At 41.0% G+C, this 21868-nt stretch overlaps 1 protein-coding gene across 1 annotated transcript in view; it reads left to right on the top strand.

Annotated features, from left to right (window-relative positions):
• Window positions 1–21868, top strand: part of TRIQK (triple QxxK/R motif containing) — a 410206-nt gene that overhangs the window by 76083 nt on the left and 312255 nt on the right. The window contains exon 2 of the mRNA XM_053715195.1: window positions 13217–13293. The gene's annotated coding sequence lies outside the window, so the exon portion shown is untranslated. The remainder of the gene's footprint in view (window positions 1–13216; window positions 13294–21868) is intronic.

Below are 21868 nucleotides of genomic sequence, written 5' to 3'. Positions count from 1 at the left end.
AATCCTCTTGCACTTCCTGTTGGGGAGGAGTAATATCCCAGAAGTAATGATGACCCGTGGACTGATCACACTACAGAAGAAAGGAATTTATCAGGTAAGCATAAATTATTTTTTTGATAGGTGAAGAGCAGCTTAAATGGAAAGTTCCACCTGTACTTAATTTGTGCTTAATTAAGCGCTGTTGTGATGGTTTTCATTTCCCTTCGTTTCCTGAGGGTTATTGGAGCTAGATCTGTGAAAATTTGTATCTGATGTCCTTCATACTCCAGGTTTTGTTGCGCTCTTGCTGCTTTCAGGATTAATTCCTTAATATGAAAATAATGTAACTTGCTGATAATGTCTCTAGCAGATGTTTGTTGTGGTCTAGTCAGAGCTCTATGTACTGTGTCCATTAATAGCAATGGAGTATCAATGTCCTGTAATAATTGATGAAATTAGCTGTTGATAGTTTCTGGAAGATCTTTATAGGTTTCAGGAAGATTTCTTAGTCTTAAATTGGATCTGTGAGATCTGTTCTCCATGTCTTCAATTTGTGCCTCAAGTTTTGTTATTTGTTCAGATTGGGCCGGAATAGAAGAGTGTATAATAAGAATGTCCTCAACCACATTATCCAATTTTTCTTCAATTTCAGCGGTCCATCCACCTTCGTCTTTGATGTCTTGTCTTAATTCGACTAAGGGTGATTTCAGCTCTTCTTGGAATAGGACTTTAATTTGTAATAGTAATTCCTTGTTGGGTAGCTCTGGGTTGCTTGGGGCTTGTTTCGCGGGTGGGTTTGCTGAAAAGCTATTCACAATGAATGGTGACCCCTTATCTTGCGCTTTTTGTTTGGCTTGAGAATTGTTCAGGCAATCTTTGACAGATTGTGTTTTTATTCTTCATTGTGTATTGTTATAGAGTTCCACTAATAAAGAGTATATAGTGATGAACGTGCAAACAAATCTGACCTCCAGTACTATGCGTTGAAGGTGATATAGGATTGGTTTTGAATATTCTCTCTAGTATTCGAGTCGGTTCATAGTGTAAATTGGGCCTGCCAGCTCCTCCACCCCTACATTGCCATATTTAGTATCATTAGACCATGTTGAGGGGGTAAATCAGTGTGGGTTGCTGTTCTTGATATACTCTGGTGTTCCTTCGTCAAAAGATTAGGTGACCTGTCAAATGATCTCCCTATTCAATCCTTGACCCACTGATCTGAAGGCTCTGATGTCAGAATAGGGGATGTATTGTTGGTGTGCGTGACAGTCGTTAAGGAACTAGGTAAAATTAAATTATTTAAGCATAAGGTTATTTGAGATTTATATCCCCCCCCCTTTTTTAGGAGCGTTTTTGTTTGCTCTTTAGTCTTTGAGGGATTATAATTTCTTGTGTCCTGCCAGAAGAAATGTTGGTGCTATTTCCGGAATCCAACGCAGGTGTGTCAATAAAAACTGCGTAGTTATAGACTTGTCAGTTGAAAATGGTGCCTTTTCCTGCACTTTCCAGTGCTGTAATAGCAGATTATACCCCTTTTAATCTGACTGAGGGTTTGTGCAAGGCTATTAAAGTCAAAGCATGTTGCACTATGTGCCTCTCATCAATAGCTTTTTTTCCCCCCAAGCTGTGTTTGTGAAGTCTGAGGATCCTAGAGGCCTCCACAAACTTTTCATTTGACCTCCGGCAGTTGAGAACCCGACCCTCCAGCAGCCGCAAAGGTTCTTAGGCCTCGATATTTTAGTCTCTCGCAAAATGACTGGAATCTGTGTCTTTTTAGTATTTTTTTTATTTATTTTTTATAATTTTTAAAAAATATATATTTGCTGCAGTGTAGGTTTTCCCCCTCTACATATTTGCAAAAAAGTCCCATTTTTTTTTTCTGTTGTGCAGCTACCCCCCCCCTTCCAGATCCCTTTCTGTTAACGGATCCCACATGGGATCCCCCTCATTGCCCCTCCTCCCCCCTCAATGACGCAGCTTTTGGGTGTTTTTTTTTTTTTTTTTTAAACTACCTGTAACATGGCCATGCGGTCCCACCCACTCCCGCCTCCTCCAGCGATGGGTTGCCCACCCGCCTCCCTCCTTACCCACCCACTAACGATCTGCACCACTGCTGTCCATTGCAGGGAGGGCCACAGAGTAACTCTGCAAATCTATTTCTGCAGTGCCCGACTTGTGGGGCATGCAGAAATAGCGCAATCTCACTATTTTGAGTGAGATCGTGGCAGAGAGCAGCCCAGGACTGCAGCGACGTACAGGGTACGACGCTGGCCCTTAAGGGCATAACGACCAGCGTCCTACAGGATACGGCCCTGGTCATTAAGGGGTCAATGAATAATCTTTCAATAAGGAAAATCTTCAATTGTATTGAAGTTTGCTTATATATGATATGTGTTACAATGTAACTATCGCTAATTTTGAAAAAACATGGTTTGGAAATAGCAAAGTGCTATTTGTATGTATTGCCCTTTAACTTGCAAAGAACATGTAAACTCAGGACAACATTTAGAAACTATTTAGCATGGTTGTTTTTTGGATGTGTAACAGAAAAAAATGTGTTTTTTTTTTTTCATTTCTCCAACATTGGTGTATCCGGTCCACGGCGTCATCCATAACTTGTGGGAATATTCTCTTCCCCAACAGGAAATGGCAAAGAGCACAGCAAAAGCTGTCCATATAGTCCCTCCCAGGCTCCGCCCCCCCAGTCATTCTCTTTGCCGCTCTGAACAAGTAGCATCTCCACGGAGATGGTGAAGAGTATGTGGTGTTTAGTTGTAGTTTTTTATTCTTCTATCAAGAGTTTGTTATTTTAAAATAGTGCTGGTATGTACTATTTACTCTGAAACAGAAAGAGATGAAGAGTTCTGTTTAAAAGAGGAGTATGATTTTAGCAGCAGTAACTAAAATCAATTGCTGTTCCCACACAGGACTGTTGAGCTGAGAGAACTTCAGTTGGGGGGAACAGTTTGCAGACTTTTCTGCTCAAGGTATGACTAGCCATTTTTCTAACAAGACTGTGTAATGCTGGAAGGCTGTCACTTTTCCCTCATGGGGATCGGTAAGCCATTTTCTTAGACTCAAACAGAATAAAGGGCTTATTATGGGCTATAAACTGGTGGACACTTTTAGGGGCTAAATCGATTGCTTTATTTAAGTATTATATGCAGTTTGAAGTGAATTTCACACTTTTTTAATATTGGGGAACGTTTTTAGCGCCAGGCACTTGTTAAGACACCTTCCCAGTCAGGAAGGGCCTTTCACTGTAGTAGGCAGAGCCTCATTTTCGCGCCATTATTGCGCAGTTACTTTTGAGTACAGTACATGCAGCTGCATGTGTGAGGGTCTGGTATCCACTGAAAACGTTCCTAGAAGGCTTCAATTGGTATCGTATACCCCCCTAGGATTGGTGAAGTCACAACAAAGGCTGTGGCTGATTCCTCTGATGAAGGAAGTAGACATAGTTCTACATCATCTCCTTCTGTGTCTATACCAGTTATGCCCGCGCAGGCGACCCCTAGTACTTCTAGCGCGCCAATGCTTGTTACTATGCAACAATTGACGGCAGTAATGGATAACTCCATAGCTAATATTTTATCCAAAATGCCAGCATTTCAGAGAAAGCGTGATTGCTCTGTTTTAAACACTGTAGAGCAGGAGGGCGCTGATGATAATTTTTCTGTCATACCCTCACACCAATCTGAAGTGGCAGTGAGGGAGGGTTTGTCAGATGGGGAAATTTCTGATACGGGAAGAATTTCTCAGGAGGCAGAACCTGATGTTGTGACATTTAAATTTAAATTAGAGCATCTCCGCACATTACTTAAGGAGGTGCTATCTACTCTGGATGATTGTGACAATCTGGTCATCCCAGAAAAATTGTGCAATTTTTTTTAAAGAAATTGTTCCCTATGGTAGACCCCAGGAAGGACTTATGGCAAACAGTCCCTAAGGTCGAGGGGGCGGTTTCTACACTAGCCAAGGGTTTGCTTAAAAAGATTTTTGTACAGCAAGGTTACCTCCTTCAACCTATTTTGTGCATTATTCCTGTCACTACAGCGGCGGGTTCTGGTTCGAGGAACTGGAAAAGTCACTCTGTAGGGAGACTCCGTATGAGGAAGTCATGGACAGAATTCACGCACTTAAGTTAGCTAATTCCTTTATTTTAGACACCGCTTGGCAGTTAGCGAGGTTAGCGGCGAAAAATTCAGGGTTTGCAATTGTGGCGCGCAGAGCGCTCTGGCTAAAGTCTTAGTCGGCGGATGTATCTTCCAAGACAAAATTGCTTAGTATCCCTTTCAAAGGTAAGACCCTTTTTGGGCCAGAGTTGAAAGAGATTATTTCAGACATCACTGGGGGAAAGGGCCATGCCCTCCCACAAGATAGACCTTTCAAGGCTAAGAATAAGTCCAATTTTCGTTCCTTTCGCAATTTCAGGAACGGACCGGCTTCCAACTCTGCAGCCTCTAGACAAGAGGGTAACGCTTCCCAGACTAAACCAGCTTGGAAACCAATGCAAGGCTGGAACAAGGGTAAACAGACCAAGAAGCCTGCTGCTGCTACCAAAACAGCATGAAGGGGTAGCCCCCGATCCGGGACCGGATCTAGTAGGGGGCAGACTCTCTCTCTTTGCTCAGGCTTGTGCAAGAGATGTTCAGGATCCCTGGGCACTAGAAATAGTCTCTCAGGGTTATCTTCTAGAATTCAAGGAACTACCCCCAAAGGGAAGGTTCCACATGTCTCACTTATCTTCAAACCAAATAAAGAGACAGGCATTCTTACATTGTGTAGAAGACCTGTTAAAGATGGGAGTGATACACCCAGTTCCAACTGTGGAACAAGGTCAGGGCTTTTACTCAAATCTGTTTGTAGTTCCCAAAAAAGAGGGAACTTTCAGACCAATTCTGGATTTAAAAATTCTAAACAAATGTCTCAGAGTTCCATCGTTCAAAATGGAAACCATTCGAACAATTTTACCTACAATCCAGGAGGGTCAATTTATGACTACCGTGGATTTAAAGGATGCGTATCTACATATTCCTATCCACAAAGATCATCATCAGTTCCTAAGGTTCGCCTTTCTGGACAAACATTACCAGTTCGTGGCTCTCCCATTCGGGCTAGCCACTGCTCCAAGGATTTTCACAAAGGTGCTCGGGTCCCTTCTAGCGGTCCTAAGACCAAGGGGTATTGCAGTGGCACCTTATCTGGACGACATTCTAATCCAAGCGTCTCTTTCCAAAGCAAAGGCTCATACAGACATTGTTCTAGCCTTTCTCAGATTTCACGGGTGGAAGGTGAACGTAGAAAAGAGTTCCCTGTCTCCGTCGACAAGAGTTCCCTTTTTGGGAACAATAATAGATTCTTTAGAAATTAAGATCTTCCCGACAGAAGTCAGAAAGTCAAAGCTTCTAAACGCTTGTCAAGTTCTTCACTCTATTCTGCAGCCTTCCATAGCTCAGTGCATGGAAGTAGTAGGGTTGATGGTTGCAGCAATGGACATAGTTCCTTTTGCTTGAATTCATCTAAGACCATTACATTTGTGCATGCTCAAGCAGTGGAATGGGGACTATACAGACTTGTCTCCAATGATTCAAGTAGACCAGATGACCAGAGACTCACTCCGTTGGTGGTTGACCCAGGATCACTTGTCCCAGGGAATGAGTTTCCGCAGACCAAAGTGGGTTATTGTCACGACCGACGCCAGTCTATTAGGCTGGGGCGCGGTCTGGGATTCCCTGAAAGCTCAGGGTCTATGGTCTCGGGAAGAGTCTCTTCTCCCGATAAACATCCTGGAACTGAGAGCGATATTCAATGCTCTCCGGGCTTGGCCTCAACTAGCGAAGGCCGGATTCATAAGATTCCAGTCAGACAACATGACGACTGTAGCTTACATCAACCATCAGGGGGGAACAAGGAGTTCCTTGGCGATGAGAGAGGTGTCCAAAATCATCAAATCGGCGGAGGATCACTCCTGCCACCTATCTGCAATTCACATCCCAGGAGTAGACAACTGGGAGGCGGATTATCTGAGTCGTCAGACTTTCCATCCGGGGGAGTGGGAACTTCACCCGGAGGTGTTTGCCCAGTTGACTCAATTATGGGGCATTCCAGACATGGATCTGATGGCGTCTCGTCTCGTCAGAACTTCAAGGTTCCTTGCTACGGGTCCAGATCCAGGGATCCCAAGGCGACTCTAGTGGATGCATTAGTGGCGCCTTGGTCAACCTAGCTTATGCGTTTCCACCGTTCCCTCTCCTTCCCAGGCTTGTAGCCAGGATCAAACAGGAGAAGGCCTCTGTGATTCTGATAGCTCCTGCGTGGCCGCGCAGGACTTGGTATGCAGACCTGGTGAATATGTCATCGGCTCCACCATGGAAGCTACCTTTGAGACAGGATCTTCTAGTACAAGGTCGATTCGAACATCCAAATCTAGTTTCTCTGCAGCTGACTGCTTGGAAATTGAACGTTTGATTTTATCCAAGCGTGGGTTTTCAGATTCAGTGATAGATACTCTGGTCCAAGCCAGAAAACCTGTGACTAGAAAGATTTACCATAAAATATGGAAAAGATATTTCTGTTGGTGTGAATCCAAGGGATTCTCCTGGAGTAAGATTAAAATTCCTAGGATCCTCTCCTTTCTCCAAGAAGGTTTGGATAAGGGATTGTCAGCGAGTTTTCTAAAAGGACAGATTTCTGCTTTATCTGTCTTGTTACACAAACGACTGGCAGCTGTGCCAGATGTACAAGCTTTTGTACAGGCTTTGGTTAGAATCAAGCCTGTTTACAGACCCTTGACTCCTCCCTGGAGTCTAAATTTAGTTCTTTCAGTTCTTCAAGGGGTTCCGTTTGAACCCTTACATTTAATAGATATCAAGTTACTATCTTGGAAAGTTTTGTTTTTGGTTGCTATTTCTTCTGCTAGAAGAGTTTCTGAATTATCTGCTTTGCAGTGTGACCCACCCTATCTGGTGTTCCATTCAGATAAGGTTGTTTTGCGTACCAATCCTGGTTTTCTTCTAAAAGTTGTTTCCAACAAGAACATTAACCAGGAAATAGTTGTTCCTTCTTTGTGTCCGAATCCAGTTTCAAAGAAGGAACGTTTGTTACACAATTTAGATGTAGTCCGTGCTTTAAAGTTCTATTTAGAAGCAACAAAGGATTTCAGACAAACTTCTTTGTTTGTCGTTTATTCTGGTAAGAGGAGAGGACAAAAAGCTACTGCTACCTCTCTTTCTTTCTGGCTGAAAAGCATCATCCGATTGGCTTATGAGACTGCCAGACGGCAGCCTCCTGAACGAATCACAGCTCACTCTACTAGGGCTGTGGCTTCCACATGGGCCTTCAAGAATGAGGCTTCTGTTGATCAGATATGTAAGGCAGCGACTTGGTCTTCTCTGCACACTTTTGCCAAATTTTACAAATTTGATACTTTTGCTTCTTCGGAGGCTATTTTTGGGAGAAAGGTTTTGCAAGCCGTGGTGCCTTCTGTTTAGGTAACCTGATTTGCTCCCTCCCTTCATCCGTGTCCTAAAGCTTTGGTATTGGTTCCCACAAGTTATGGATGACGCCGTAAACCGGACACACCAATGTTGGAGAAAACAGAATTTATGCTTACCTGATAAATTACTTTCTACAACGGTGTGTCCGGTCCACGGCCTGCCCTGGTTTTTTAATCAGGTTTGAAAAATTTCTTTCTCTATACACTACAGTCACCACGGCACCCTATAGTTTCTCCTTTTTTTCTCCTAACCGTCTGTCGAATGACTGGGGGGGGCGGAGCCTGGGAGGGACTATATGGACAGCTTTTGCTGTGCTCTTTGCCATTTCCTGTTGGGGAAGAGAATATTCCCACAAGTTATGGATGACGCCGTGGACCGGACACACCGTTGGAGAAAGTAATTTATCAGGTAAGCATAAATTCTGTTTTTTTTTCAACTTTGACCCCCAAAATCTATCATATTTTATAAAAAAAATTTTATAGTAAATTATAAGATATGGTCAAAATAATGGTATCTTTAGAAAGTCTATTTAATGGTGAGAAAAACTGTATATAATATGTGTGGTACAGTAAATGAGTAAGAGGAAAATTACAGCTAAACACAAACACAGCAGAAATGTAAAAATATCCTTGGTCCCAAACGGTCAGAAAATGGAAAAGTGTTGTGGTCACTAGGGGGTTAAACAACTGTTTATTTTACTACTCTAAGCTAAATTGCTTTGTTCTCTTGGTATCCATTGTTGAAAAGCATATCAGCCACATCTGACACATTCCACGCAAACTCCAAAAATGGACTGGACAAAATTATTGGCACCCGCAATTTAATATTTGGTAGCACACCCCTTGGAGAAAATAACTGAAATCAATTGCTTCCTGTAACCATCAATGAGTTTCTTACACCTCTACTGGAATTTTGGACCACTCTTCTTTCGCCACCTGCTCAAGGTCTCTCAGATTTGTAGGGTTCCTTTTCCCAACTTCTGTTTTGTGAACTCTCCACAGGTGCTCTATGGGATTCAGATCTGGACTCATTGCTGGCCAGTTCAGTACTCTCCAGCGTTTTTGTCTTAAACCATTTCTGGGTGCTTTTTGATGTGTGCTTTGGGTCATTGTCCTGCTGTAAGACCCATGACCTCTGATGGAGACTCAACTTTCTGACACAGGGCCCTACATTGCACCACAGAATTCTTTGGTAGTCCGCTCTCATAATGCCATGCACACAGTCAAGACATCCAGTGCCTGAAGCAGCGAAGCAACCACAAAAAAATTAGTGAACTTTCACCATGTTTGACTGTAGGGACTGTATTTTCTTTAAAAGCCTAATTTCTTCAAGACAAGAGTAGTGTTCTTAGGGACCTTAATAGATTCTTTATTGATGAAGATTTTTCTGACAGAGGTCTGGAAAAACAAAATAATTTCCTCTTGCCTCTCTCTTCAGGCTACTGCTCATGCTTCAGTGGTTCAATTTATGGAGGTAATAGGCCTGATGGTGGCTTCCATGGACATCATTCCTTTTGCTCGATTCCATTTGAGAGCTCTCCAGTTGTGCATGCTCAGACAATGGAATGGCGACCATGTGGATCTATCTCGGAGAATAGTTCAGTCCTCAAGGGATTCTCTCCCGTGGTGGATTTCTCGGAACATCTGTCTTGGGGCACATGCTTTTGGAGACCTTCCTGGGTGATCGTGACCATGGATGCCAGCCTCTGGGCTGGGGAGCAGTCTGGAACTCGTTAAAAGCTCAGGGCCTTTGGACTCAGGAGGAGTCTGCTCTTCCCATCAACATCTTGGTGTTGTGGGCAATTTACAATGCTCTATTGGCTTGGCCTCAGTTGTCCTCAGCCCAGTTTATCAGGTTCCGGTCAGACAACAAAACCTCTGTGGCTTACATCAATCACCAGGGAGGAACTCTGAGTTCTTTACCTGTGAAGGAGGCTACTTGGATTCTTCAGTGGGCAGAGACCCACAATTGCTGTCTATCTGCTATCCACATTCCAGGAGTAGACTACTGGAAAGCAGATTTTCTGAGCAGACAGACTTTTCATCCCGGGGAATGGAAACTCCATCCGGAGGTGTTTTCCAGCTTAGTCCTCAAATGGGGGGTGCCAGAGTTAGATCTGATGGCGTCCCGTCAGAACGCCAAGGGTACGGTTCAAAGTCAAGAGATCTGCAGGCCGTTCTGATAAATGCTCTGGCGGGTTCCTTGGGTTTTCAGGTTGGCATACCTGTTTCCTCAGTTTGCTCTCCTTCCACGAGTCATTGCTCGTATCAAACAGGAGAGGGCGTTGGTGATTCTAATAACCCTTGCGTGGCCTTGCAGGATCTGGTTTGCAGACCTAGTGGAGATGTCATCTCTCCCACCTTGGAGGCTACCTTTGAACAGGGACCTCCTGATTCAGGGTACTTTCCTTCATCCAAATCTTGTTTCTCTGAAGCTAACTGCTTGGAGATTGAACGCTTTAATTCTGTCTAAGCGTGTTTTTTCTGAGTCGGTCATTGAGACCATGATTCAGGCTTGCAAGCCTGCTACTAGAAAGATTTACCAAAAGATATGGCATAAGTATCGTGAATCCAAGGGCTACTCTTGGAGTAGAATTAGAATTCCTAGAATTTTATCTTTTCTTCAGGAAGGCCTGGAGAAAGCATTGTCAGTCAGTACCCTGAAGGGTCAGATTTCTGCTTTATCAGTTTTTGTCAGGCCTTGGTCAAAATCAGGCCTGTCTTTAAGTCTGTTGCTCCTCCTTGGAGTCTTAACCTTTGTTCTTAAAGTTTTTTACAGCTGGCTCCATTTGAGCCATTACATTCCATAGACATTAAGTTGTTCTCTTGGAAGGTTTTGTTTCTTGTTGCTATCTCTTCTGCTCGAAGAGTCTCGGAACTCTCAGCTCTGCAGTGTAATTCCCCTTATCTTTTTCATGCCGATAAGACGGTTCTTCGTACTAAGTTAGGTTTCCTTTCTAAGGTTGTTTTCTAATAGAAATATCAACCAGGAAATTGTTGTTCCCTCTCTGTGTCCTAATCCTTCTTTCAAAGAATGTTTGTTAAACAATTTGGATGTTGTACATGCTCTTAAATTCTTTTCACAGACGACTAATGATTTTCGCCATTCCTCTGCCCTCTTTGTCTGTTTCTCTGGGAAACGTAAAGGTCAGAAAGCTACTGCTACTACTCTTTCTTTTTGGTTACAAAGTATAATTCGTTTGGCTTATGAGATTGCTGGATAGCAGCCTTCTGTGAGAATTACGGCTCATTCCACAAGAGCTATGTCCTCTTCTTGGGCTTTCAAAAATGAAGCTTCGGTGGAACAAATTTGCAAGGCTGCAATTTGGTCTTCTCTACATACTTTCTCCAAATTTGATACTTTTGCCTCGGCTGAGGCTTCTTTTGGGAGAAAGGTTCTTCAAGCGGTGGTGCATTCTGTTTAGGACTGCCTGTCTTGTCCCTCCCCATTTATCCGTGTCCTCTAGCTTGGGTATTGGTTCCCAACAGTAAATACTCAAGCCGTGGACTCGCCATATCTTAGGAAAGAAAAACTAAATTTATGCTTACCTGATAAGTTTATTTCTTTTTGGATATGGTGAGTCCACGGCCCCACCCTTTATTTTAAGACAGTTGTTCTTTTGACTATAACCTCAGGCACCTCTAAACCTTGTGTTACTCCTTTTTCTCCATTTCCCTTCAGTCGAATGACTGGGGTTGTGGGTAAGGGAGTGATACTAGTAGTTTAACTGTGATGCTCTTTGCCTCCTCCTGCTGGCCAGGAGAGATATTCCCAACAGTAATTACTCAAGCCGTGGACTCACCATATCCGGAAATAAATTTATCAGTTAAGCATACATTTAGGTTTTTTATAAAACTCTTCAAATTACTCCTGTTATATAATTTTACATCATTCGCTTGTTATTCTTTGAAAATACCTATGTAGACTCAGGAGCAGCAATATGCTATTTGCAGTTAAATTGGATTGTTGTGTCAAATTGTATGCTCTATCTGAATCATGAATGAAAAATGCATGTTTCGTGTTTTTTAAATAGTTTACATGGAAGCTTATTGCTATGTAATGTATCCCCCCCCCTTTCTGGCAGCCAAAAGGTTAATTTTAAGTCCAAAAGATGAATGGTGGATTTTAACTAGTACTATCTAAAACTAGCTTTATTTCCCCAAAATTTTAGATGATTTTTAAAAAATACAGTATATATTTTTAATTCCAAAATAATTACATACAAACATGTTTATCTACTCTCTTGTATGTGTGAGTGAGTAATTTTTTTTTTTTTTTTTTAATTTTCTTTATTTCTAACACTAGTTACAGCAACAACTAATGGCATTGTACAACATGTAACATACAATATAATAACATGAAACGTTTACTGCAACAGCATTGGGGTTTTAACTTATTGTTTTTTACCTTTTAATCTCCTACTTTCACTTCTCTCTCCTTCCTCTTCGTCTTCCATTTTGGAGAGTGTTTGTTTTAGAAGATTCTTGGACTAACCAAAGTCCGTGTATTAGACTTCACTCTTTCTATATTCTCGTGTTCCAGGGGTCTTTTGTGGCAGATTGATTGTGTATATTGTCCGTTATAAAGAATTGAAGGTTTTGTAATATTGTGCCCGAAGAGTCAGCTGTTGCTGACATAATTGCTCAATGCCCTTCTGTGAGTTTTACTTGCCATAGATAAGGATGAGTGAACATTAATCTTCATACTAATACTTTTTAACTACTGCATCACACAATACTTACAATCACTCACAATACTCCCTTAAGGTCCAAACCTACGTCTCAAAGAGTGAGGCTTTTGATTCAACAATACACTTATCTCTAAACATTTTATTTCCCTCCTGTATACATAGATTCACTTTGGTTACCTTTCCCTAAAACTCTCAAAGGTGCTTTGGAGGTGTCGCTCCTGATTCCCTTCTCTAACCCAATTCCTCATTCTTTTGCTCATGCAAAGGTTCTCAAAAGAGCAATGTTGATTTTAATGTCCATTTAAACCACAAAATGAATGCAATAGTATATGCCGTTAAAGGCTTTTTGCTCATATTTGAATTATTCAACTGTACGGATGTTTGCTATATGCTTGTATATAAAAAAGAGAGAGAGAGATGCACTCAGCTGAGACAGAACAAAAGCTAGAAAAACTTCAGTTCCTGTTCATTTTCAGTGCCACTCAGGGTGCATACTCTTTTAGCACACTATGCCCCTTCACAGAGAAAAAATATCCTGTAGCCTATCAGTCTGACCCTGCCCAATGACAGTCCAGCACCAAAATACCAGGCAATTCCTCTCTGAACAAGAGAAACAACAACCCCAGACGATCGTTTCGGTCTTCTGTGGGCCTCGTCAGTGAGGTGCAGTCGAAGGCCGAAACGATTGTCTGGGGTTGTTGTTTCTCTTGTTCAGAGAAGAATTGCCTGGTATTTCGGTGCTGGACTGTCATTGGGCAGGGTCAGACTGATATGCTACAGGATATTTTTTCTCTGTGAAGGGGCATAGTGTGCTAAAAGAGTATGCACCCTGAGTGGCACTGAAAATGAACAGGCAAGGAAGTTTTTTTCTAGCTTTTGTTCAGTCACAGCTGAGTGCATCGCTCTCTCTTTTTATATTTATACTATATGCTTGTGTCACCTAGTTATTTATTAGACACTGTTTTACTTGTATTTGGATGAGTGTGGTCAGAGTGTTACTTTATAATCTTTATTCTAATTATTTATTTTGTTCTTTCTTTTTACATAGAGTTTTATGAATTGTACCTTGGGGTTTATGACTGTATCTTTTATGTGAACTTCATTAAAAAGAGTAACACAATTTAGGTAAGTACTCCAATTCCCTATAACGTGTCTCAAATGCATTTTAAATTGTAGCTGAAGCAGCAGAGCAATTTGGTAAAAAATGTGTCTTCCAGATTTTCAAAGGAAATAACCACACATACTTAATGTAAAATGTTATAATATAATATTATAATAGAATTACTTGATAATCCACAAACAGGTGTACCATTGCCTGGCAATTAGTATAGTGGAATATATTATCAGTGCAATGGCAATAAGTTAATCATATTACTGATTTCAAGGTTTTTTCTTTATTCAAACTATAAAATTAAAACTATAGATAAGAAGTTAATTGAATTTCTAGTTGAGAACTTTTAATAAACGTGGATGGAAAATTATACGTTTTCACTGGGAGGGAGCTTTATTTGGTGGACAACAAATATACTATTATGTTGATAATTTATTAACATAAAATATAAATGACAAACTTGTTTCTTTAAGATCTATGTTATAAATCCAAATTCAGTACTATCTATTATTTTAATTATATATCCTTCATTTTGTTTCAGTTCTATAGACCCCCTCCCCCAATATCCAATATAGATCATGTTGTTTTTTAGCATTGCAGGATTTTGTAGGTAAGCTGTAGCTCAGTGAGCAGCATCTTTTACAGATCTCAGTGGCTATTCAAATGTAGGATCATTTAGCGCTCCCGCACAAGTGTGATCACCGCTAGAGGTAAGCTTTTTGAGCACGGGTTAGCACACGTAATACAGGTTGACAGTAAAACTTTTGCGAATGAGCGAAACTCGATGTGCACTTATTTCAGGACATCGGCTATCATGACCACGTTAACTTCTCCCTATGGACTTCAATGGAAAGTGCAGAACTAACCAACCTCCTTCACGGTATCACATACATTAATGCGAGAGCTTCTGCAAAACGGCCTTTGGAAAAGCCACAGTGGGTAAACGAGTCAGTGGCATTGCTCTTGCGGTAGCAATTGCCGCTTATAAAATTAACCAGGGATCAGATCTCTGTTTAATTTTATAAATGTGCCCCAAATTTCCCCAAACTTTAAGTGTTAAGTTAAAAATAAAAAACAAAACTGTACTTAGCAGTTTTTGGGGGCTAAAGTCGGCAGCTGTGGGCACTGAAAAGTGCCTTTACATTGTGGTCTATGGGAACTGTGTGTTCCCGGTAAATATATACTCATGTTAACACATAAATGTATGTGTGTGTATATGTATATGTATATATGTGTGTGTATATATATATATATATATATATATATATATATATATATATATATATATATATATATATATATATATATGTATATGTGTATATATATATATATATATATATATATATATATATATATATATATATATAGTACTGTGCATTAGTATAGTACTGTGCATTAGTAGAGCAAATAATTTGCAAAGGGTTCCTCTAAAACAGGGGTCGCCAACCTTTTGAACTTCAGGGACCACTAAACTCGCAATTTTGAATCCTGTGATTTATTTATTTTTTTTTATTTTTTTTATTTTTTTAAAGGTACAAACCTGTATAATGTATATATGTGTGTGTGTGTGTGTGTATGTATATATATATATATATATATTTGGTCTATAAGTTACGAGTCCACGGATTCATCCTTTACTTGTGGGATATTATCCTCCTGCTAACAGGAAGTGGCAAAGAGCACCACAGCAGAGCCGTCTATATAGCTCCTCCCTTGACTCCACCCCCCAGTCATTCTCTTTGTCTACTCTAAGTAATAGGAAGGGTAAAGTGAAAGAGGTGATAAAATGTTAGTTTTTATTTTCTTCAAGCAAGACTTTTTTTTATTTTAAATGGTACCGGTGAGTGCTATTTTCTCCCAGGCAGCAGATGGATGAAAACTTCTGCCTGGAGACTGAAGATCTTAGCAGTTGTTACTAAGATCCAGAGTAGCTCCCACAGAATGGCTGAGGAGTACTTAAGAAACTTCAGTGTGAGGAACTTTTTTCATGCTACAAGCATTGAGGTATGTTCAGTCATTTTTTTTCTGGAGAGACTGTGTTATTTCAGAATTGGCTCACAGGGTAAGCAGTAATCCTAATGTATAGAGAGGGGTATTACTGGACCTGTATATTGGGCTATAAAAAAAAATGGTTGACACTGATGATATGATGTTTGTGGGCAAACGTTTCTATGTTGGGAGTTACAGATAACGTTTTTATGGCAAACGTTTTTACTTTATTTAAGAATGGAGGGTACACATGGCTTCACTTAATGGGTATATTAACCCACATGGCTAGGTTTTAGACCGCTCTGGTGCAGTTATTTTAGGCTGTGGGACATCGAGTGAGATGGGCGGGGCCTATTTTCGCACCTCAATTGCGCAGTTTGTTTTTCCCTGACAAGCAGCAAGCTCCAACTCCTTTCGGCCTTTCAGAGACGGTTTGGGCCTAATCGAAAGGTTAATCCGATTTTACAGACCCCCTGAGGGCAGGTAGGTGCAGGGGGTGTTTTTGTTTGAATTTAACATTTTATAGCACAACGTTTTTTTGGTAAGGGTTAAGTATTCCTTTCCTTGTGGGGCAAACTTAGCTGACAAGTTGGGATGCATTTATCATAAAATTGTGATAATTTTATCGTTTTAAAGCAGTTTTGGAAATATTGTTGCTTTTTTTCTCTTAAAGGCGCAGTACCGTTTTTTCAGATTGTTATTTTTTTCATAAAATACAGTGTTTCAAGTCTGTTTGTGGTCATTACTAGCCTGTTTTAACATGTCTGACATTGAGGAAAGTCAATGTTCCATGTGTTTAGAAGCCATTGTGGAACCCCCACTTAAAATGTGTCCCTCATGTACTGAAAGGGCCTTACATTGCAAAGAACATATTTTAGCTGATAAAAGTATGTCTCAGGATGATTCTGAGTCAGAAGAGAATCGGGTTATGCCATCTACTTCTCCCCAAGTGTCACAACCTTTAACGCCCGCCCAAGTGACGCCAAGTACTTCTAGTGCGTCTAATTCTTTCACCCTGCAAGATATGGCCTCAGAGGTATTCTCTAAACTTCCTGGTGTGCAGGGTAAGCGCAGTAGGTCCGGTATTAGAGTAAATGCTGAGCCCTCTGATGCTTTATTGGCCATCTCTGATGTACCCTCACAGTGTTCTGATTTGGGGGTGGGGGAATTGCTGTCTGAGGGAGAGCTTTCTGATTCAGGAAAGATGTTCCCTCAAACAGACTCAGATATGACGGCCTTTAAGTTTAAGCTTGAACACCTCCACTTGTTACTCAGGGAGGTTTTGGCGACTTTGGATGATTGTGACCCTATTGTAATACCTCCAGAGAAATTGTGTAAAATGGATAAAGAGTTATCTAGCGATGATAGAGGTTTCCAAAATAATTCAATGGGCAGAGACTCACTCTTGCCATCTATCAGCAATCTATATCCCAGGAGTGGAGAACTGGGAAGCGGATTTTCTAAGTCGTCAGACTTTTCATCCGGAGGAGTGGGAGCTCCATCCGGAGGTGTTTGCACAATTGATTCATCAATTGGGCACACCAGAATTGGATCTGATGGCATCTCGTCAGAATGCCAAACTTCCTTGTTACGGGTCCAGATCAAGGGATCCTCAAGCAGTACTGATAGATGCTCTAGCGGTACCGTGGTCGTTCAACCTGGCTTATGTGTTTCCTCCTTTTCCTCTCCTACCTTGTCTGATTGCCAGAATCAAACAGGAGAAGGCTTTGGTAATCTTGATAGTGCCTGCGTGGCCACGCAGGACTTGGTATCCAGATCTGGTGGAGATGGCATGTCTGCCACTGTGGAAACTGCCTCTGAGACAGGACCTTCTCATTCAGGGTCCGTTTCAACATCCAAATCTAGTTTCTCTGCGGCTGACTGCCTGGAGATTGAACGCTTGATTTTATCTAAGCGGGGATTCTCTGAGTCGGTCATTGATACCTTGATTCAGGCTCGAAAGCCTGTTACTAGGAACATTTATCATAAGATATGGCGTAAATATCTTTATTGGTGCGAATCCAAAGGCTACTCATGGAGTAAGATCAGGATTCCGAGAATCTTGTCTTTTCTCCAAGAAGGATTGGAGACGGGGTTAACAGCTAGTTCCTTAAAGGGACAGATTTCTGCTTTGTCAATCTTACTACATAAGCATCTGACAGATGTCCCAAATGTTCAGTTGTTTTGTCAGGCTTTGGTTAGAATTAAGCCTGTGTTTAAACCTGTTGCTCTGCCATGGAGTTTGAATTTAGTTTTAAATGTTCTTCAAGGGGTTCCGTTTGAACCCATGCATTCCATAGATATTAAACTTCTATCTTGGAAAGTTCTGTTTTTAGTAGCTATCTCTTCTGCTCGAAGAGTTTCTGAGCTATCTGCGTTACAATGCAACTCGCCTTATCTTATATTTCATTCTGATAAGGTGGTTTTGCGTACTAAACCTGGATTCCTTCCTAAGGTTGTTTCAAATAAGAATATTAATCAGGAAATTGTTGTTCCTTCTCTGGGTCCTAACCCTTCTAAGAAGGAACGTCTGTTACATAACTTGGACGTGGTTCGTGCCTTGAAGTTTTACTTGCAAGCGGCCAAGGATTTCCGTCAAACATCTCTGTTGTCTATTCTGGAAAACGTAGAGGTGAAAAAGCTACGGCTACCTCTCTTTCTTTTTGGCTGAAAAGCATCATCCGTTTGGCATACAAGACTGCTGGACAGCAGCCTCCTGAAAAGATTACAGCTCATTCTACTAGAGCGGTGGCTTCTACATGAGCTTTTAAAAATGATGCTTCTGTTGAACAGATTTGTAAGGCTACGACTTGGTCTTCCCTTCATACCTTTTACAAATTTGATACCTTTGCTTATTCTGAGGCTATTTTTGGGAGAAAAGTTCTTCAAGCAATAGTGCCTTCTGTTTAACCATCTGTCTTGTCTCTCCCGTTCATCCGTGTCCTGTAGCTTTGGTATTGTATCCCACAAGTAAAGGATGAATCCGTGGACTTGTCGTATCTTATAGAAGAAAAGGAAATTTATGCTTACCTGATAAATTGATTTCTTCTATGATACGATGAGTCCACAGCCCGCCCTGTCAATTTAAGACAGATTTTATTTTTTGATTTAAAACTTCAGTCACCTCTGCACCTTGTAGTTTCTCCTTTTTCTTCCTATACCTTTGGTCGAATGACTGGGGAGTGGAGTCAAGGGAGGAGCTATATAGACAGCTCTGCTGTGGTGCTCTTTGCCACTTCCTGTTAGCAGGAGGATAATATCCCACAAGTAAAGGATGAATCCGTGGACTCGTCGTATCATAGAAGAAATCAATTTATCAGGTAAGCATAAATTTTCTTATACACAAAACACAGAAGGGGGCTACATCCCATGACCCAGTAACATGCTCAGCCCTGGGTGCTCAGTGGCACTCACAAAAAGCTGTGCTGTCACCTGAGTCACAGGCAGTTAACCCCAGACTGGAGTGGGTGCAAGAACCATAGGGGAATTACAAAACAAATTAGTACAACACATAGAGAAAACACTGCACTCACCAGCAAGCTCACAGTTAAGTTTAAAATAAAAAATGGAAAGGTTAGTTACCGCATCTGGCCAAATGGGACAAGCTCAGTTACCACGTCAAGGTCCTTTCCAATACCTGAGTCCCTAACACAGCCACACAATGCAAGCTCTCAAATCCAAACAAACTGGGAACAAGGGAGGGGTGCACAGACATATGTAATCACCCAGAAATATACAAAACACAGAAGGAGACTGCACTCCAAGACCTCTGGGGTTAACTGCCTGTGACTCTGTAAATAGTTGAGCTTTATGTGAGTGCGATAGCAACCAAAGCTGAGCCTGCATATGAGTCATAGGATGTGTACCCGGTCCATTCTGGATATGTATTCCTTTCTCCTGACTTTTGTATATGTGTGTGTGTGTATGTATGTATGTAATATATAAATAAATAAAAAAAATTATATATATATATATATATATATATCTCAATAGAAGATTGCACTCCAAGCAGACAAAATGTTACAATGCCCTGGGTGCAGCAGAACAGACAAACAGGCAGGTAGAAAAGAGCGCACTCCAAGGGATCCTTAACCAGGCACTTTTATTAAGTGAACGTTTTCGGACAAATATAGTCCGTCCTCAGACCAAAAAAGTGTAACATATTACTCACCAAACACCCCTTAAGTACAGCACACCACCAGAGTGAAACTGGCCGGGCATCCACGCTCTCCCGGGTAGCTCCGCCCCCAAACAGGTGTTGTCATCATCCCGGGCAACTTGAGTCCGGTCAGCATTAAACAAAATTAGTGCACCCTATAAGACATTAAAAATAACAGTAAATCACAAAAAAGGCCGAAAATGTAGAACAAACCATTGTTAAGCAGAACTGTAAAGCTGGATTGTCAATCTGAAGTGTCCCATATAGCGCAACAGGTTGCTATAGCAACCAGCATAAACAATAGTAGCCGTGCGTGACCCGTGGCACTAGATTAACCAATCCAAGGGGACCATATTTCATTTAAACATATCAATATATATAGTAAACAAAAGTGTAATTGATATTGGTTTTATCACATTGACCGCACCAAGCTGCAGCGGCAGCCTTTCAAAACAATAAAGTGAGCAGGTCATGTGATACTCCCAAGCCAATCCACGCAGTCCACGGGAATACATTCAGCAAATGGAAGTCATGGTAACATTAGACATATGCAACAGGCAAATAAGTACGATCAAATTCAAATACAGCATAATTCAATCAAACAGCCTATAAAACAAGGGGAAAAAAACAAGGGGAAAAAAAACACATAATACCATTAAAGAAGAATGGTATTATGTGTTTTTTCCCCTTGTTTTATAGGCTGTTTGATGAAATTATGCTGTATTTGAATTTGATCGTACCTATTTGCCTGTTGCATTTGTCTAATGTTACCATGACTACCATTTGCTGAATGTATTCCCGTGGACTGCGTGGATTGGCTTGGGAGTATCACATGACCTGCTCACTTTATTGTTTTGAACGGCTGCCGCTGCAGCTTGGTGCGGTCTATGTGATAAAACCAATATCAATTACACCTTTGTTTACTAAATATATTGATATGTTTAAATGAAATATGGTCCCCTTGGATTGGTTAATCTAGTGCCACGGGTCACGCACGGCTACTATTGTTTATGCTGGTTGCTATAGCAACCCGTTGCGCTATATGGGACACTTCAGATTGACAATCCAGCTTTACGGTTCTGCTTAACAATGATTTGTTCTACATTTTCGGCCTTTTTTGTGATTTACTGTTATTTTTAATGTCTTATAGGGTGCACTAATTTTGTTTAATGCTGACCGGACTCACGTTGCCCGGGATGATGACGTCACCTGTTTGGGGGTGGAGCTACCCGGGAGAGCGTGGATGCCCGGCCAGTTTCACTCTGGTGGTGTGCTGTACTTAAGGGGTGTTTGGTGATTAATATGTTACACTTTTTTGGTCTGAGGACGGACTATATTTGTCCGAAAACGTTCACTTAATAAAAGTGCCTGGTTAAGGATCCCTTGGAGTGCGCTCTTCTCTACCTGTGTGTGTGTGTATGTGTGTATGTGTGTATATATATATATATATATATATATATATGCTGTACATAACTGGTATAACCATTGCTAAGTTTACATTATGTATATATTTACGTATTTTTGAGAATTATTTTTGGAATTAACTAACTGAATGAGAGAACTGAGAGAATACTTCCAAATGACAGATGAAGGGTGAGAGCTAAAAACAGAGAGGCAGAAAGTGGAAAAAAAATTATGTTTAAAGGGACCACACTTCCAAGTCACCTCCCCAGTTAGGAATTATTCAAAACTACTTATGATCATGGACAAACATTGGAGTCATAAATTAAGTTTATATCAGAAAGCTCTCAATATGGATGTGAGCTAACCACGACTGATGTTACTGGCAATTACTATAATACTGGTGAGATATGGCTGATCTGCTGGATGGCAATTACTGGAATTCAGGTGGAAGGGCTTTGTGTGTGGTAAAATTATTAGAATGAAAAATAATATTTTTATTAAAAAAAAAAAGAAGATGGAGGGGAGGAAGACAAACAGTGATGTAAGTCCATCTGAAGGAATTAGGAAAACTACTGCAAAGAGGTAAAGAGAAGAAAATAAATGAAATATGAGAAAAACATTTTTTAATATTTTCTTTTTTTATATACTTTTAATTCCACTATTTCAAGCCAAGACTATACCAACCTCTGCTGGCTTTAGAATGGAAGCATCCTCCTCTGAACAGCGCGCTGGGCTGGAGGAGTTAAGAATAAAATCTAGCTGCGCAAGTTGCGCAGTACTTTGCAATGTGCGTAGGGAGATTGTAATTTAACTCCACTGTCGGTTTTCACTGATGTCTAGCCAAGCACTGTAGGGAGTTGTGACACCATCAGAGGAGATTAATTCCTGCTTGATGGTGTCAAGGACCACCAACATCTTCTCGTGGACCACCAGTGGTCCATGGACCACTGTTTGGCGACTGCTGCTCTAAAACACTGCATTCAGAGATTAGTGATAAAAGCTCAGACATGTCTATGTTAAAATCAGTACAAAATACA

Source organism: Bombina bombina, chromosome 5 (genome assembly GCF_027579735.1).
Source record: "Bombina bombina isolate aBomBom1 chromosome 5, aBomBom1.pri, whole genome shotgun sequence".
Classification (NCBI taxonomy): domain Eukaryota; kingdom Metazoa; phylum Chordata; class Amphibia; order Anura; family Bombinatoridae; genus Bombina; species Bombina bombina.
The sequence above is the reverse complement of the archived record's forward strand: the minus strand, read 5'-3'. Positions and strand labels throughout refer to the sequence as shown.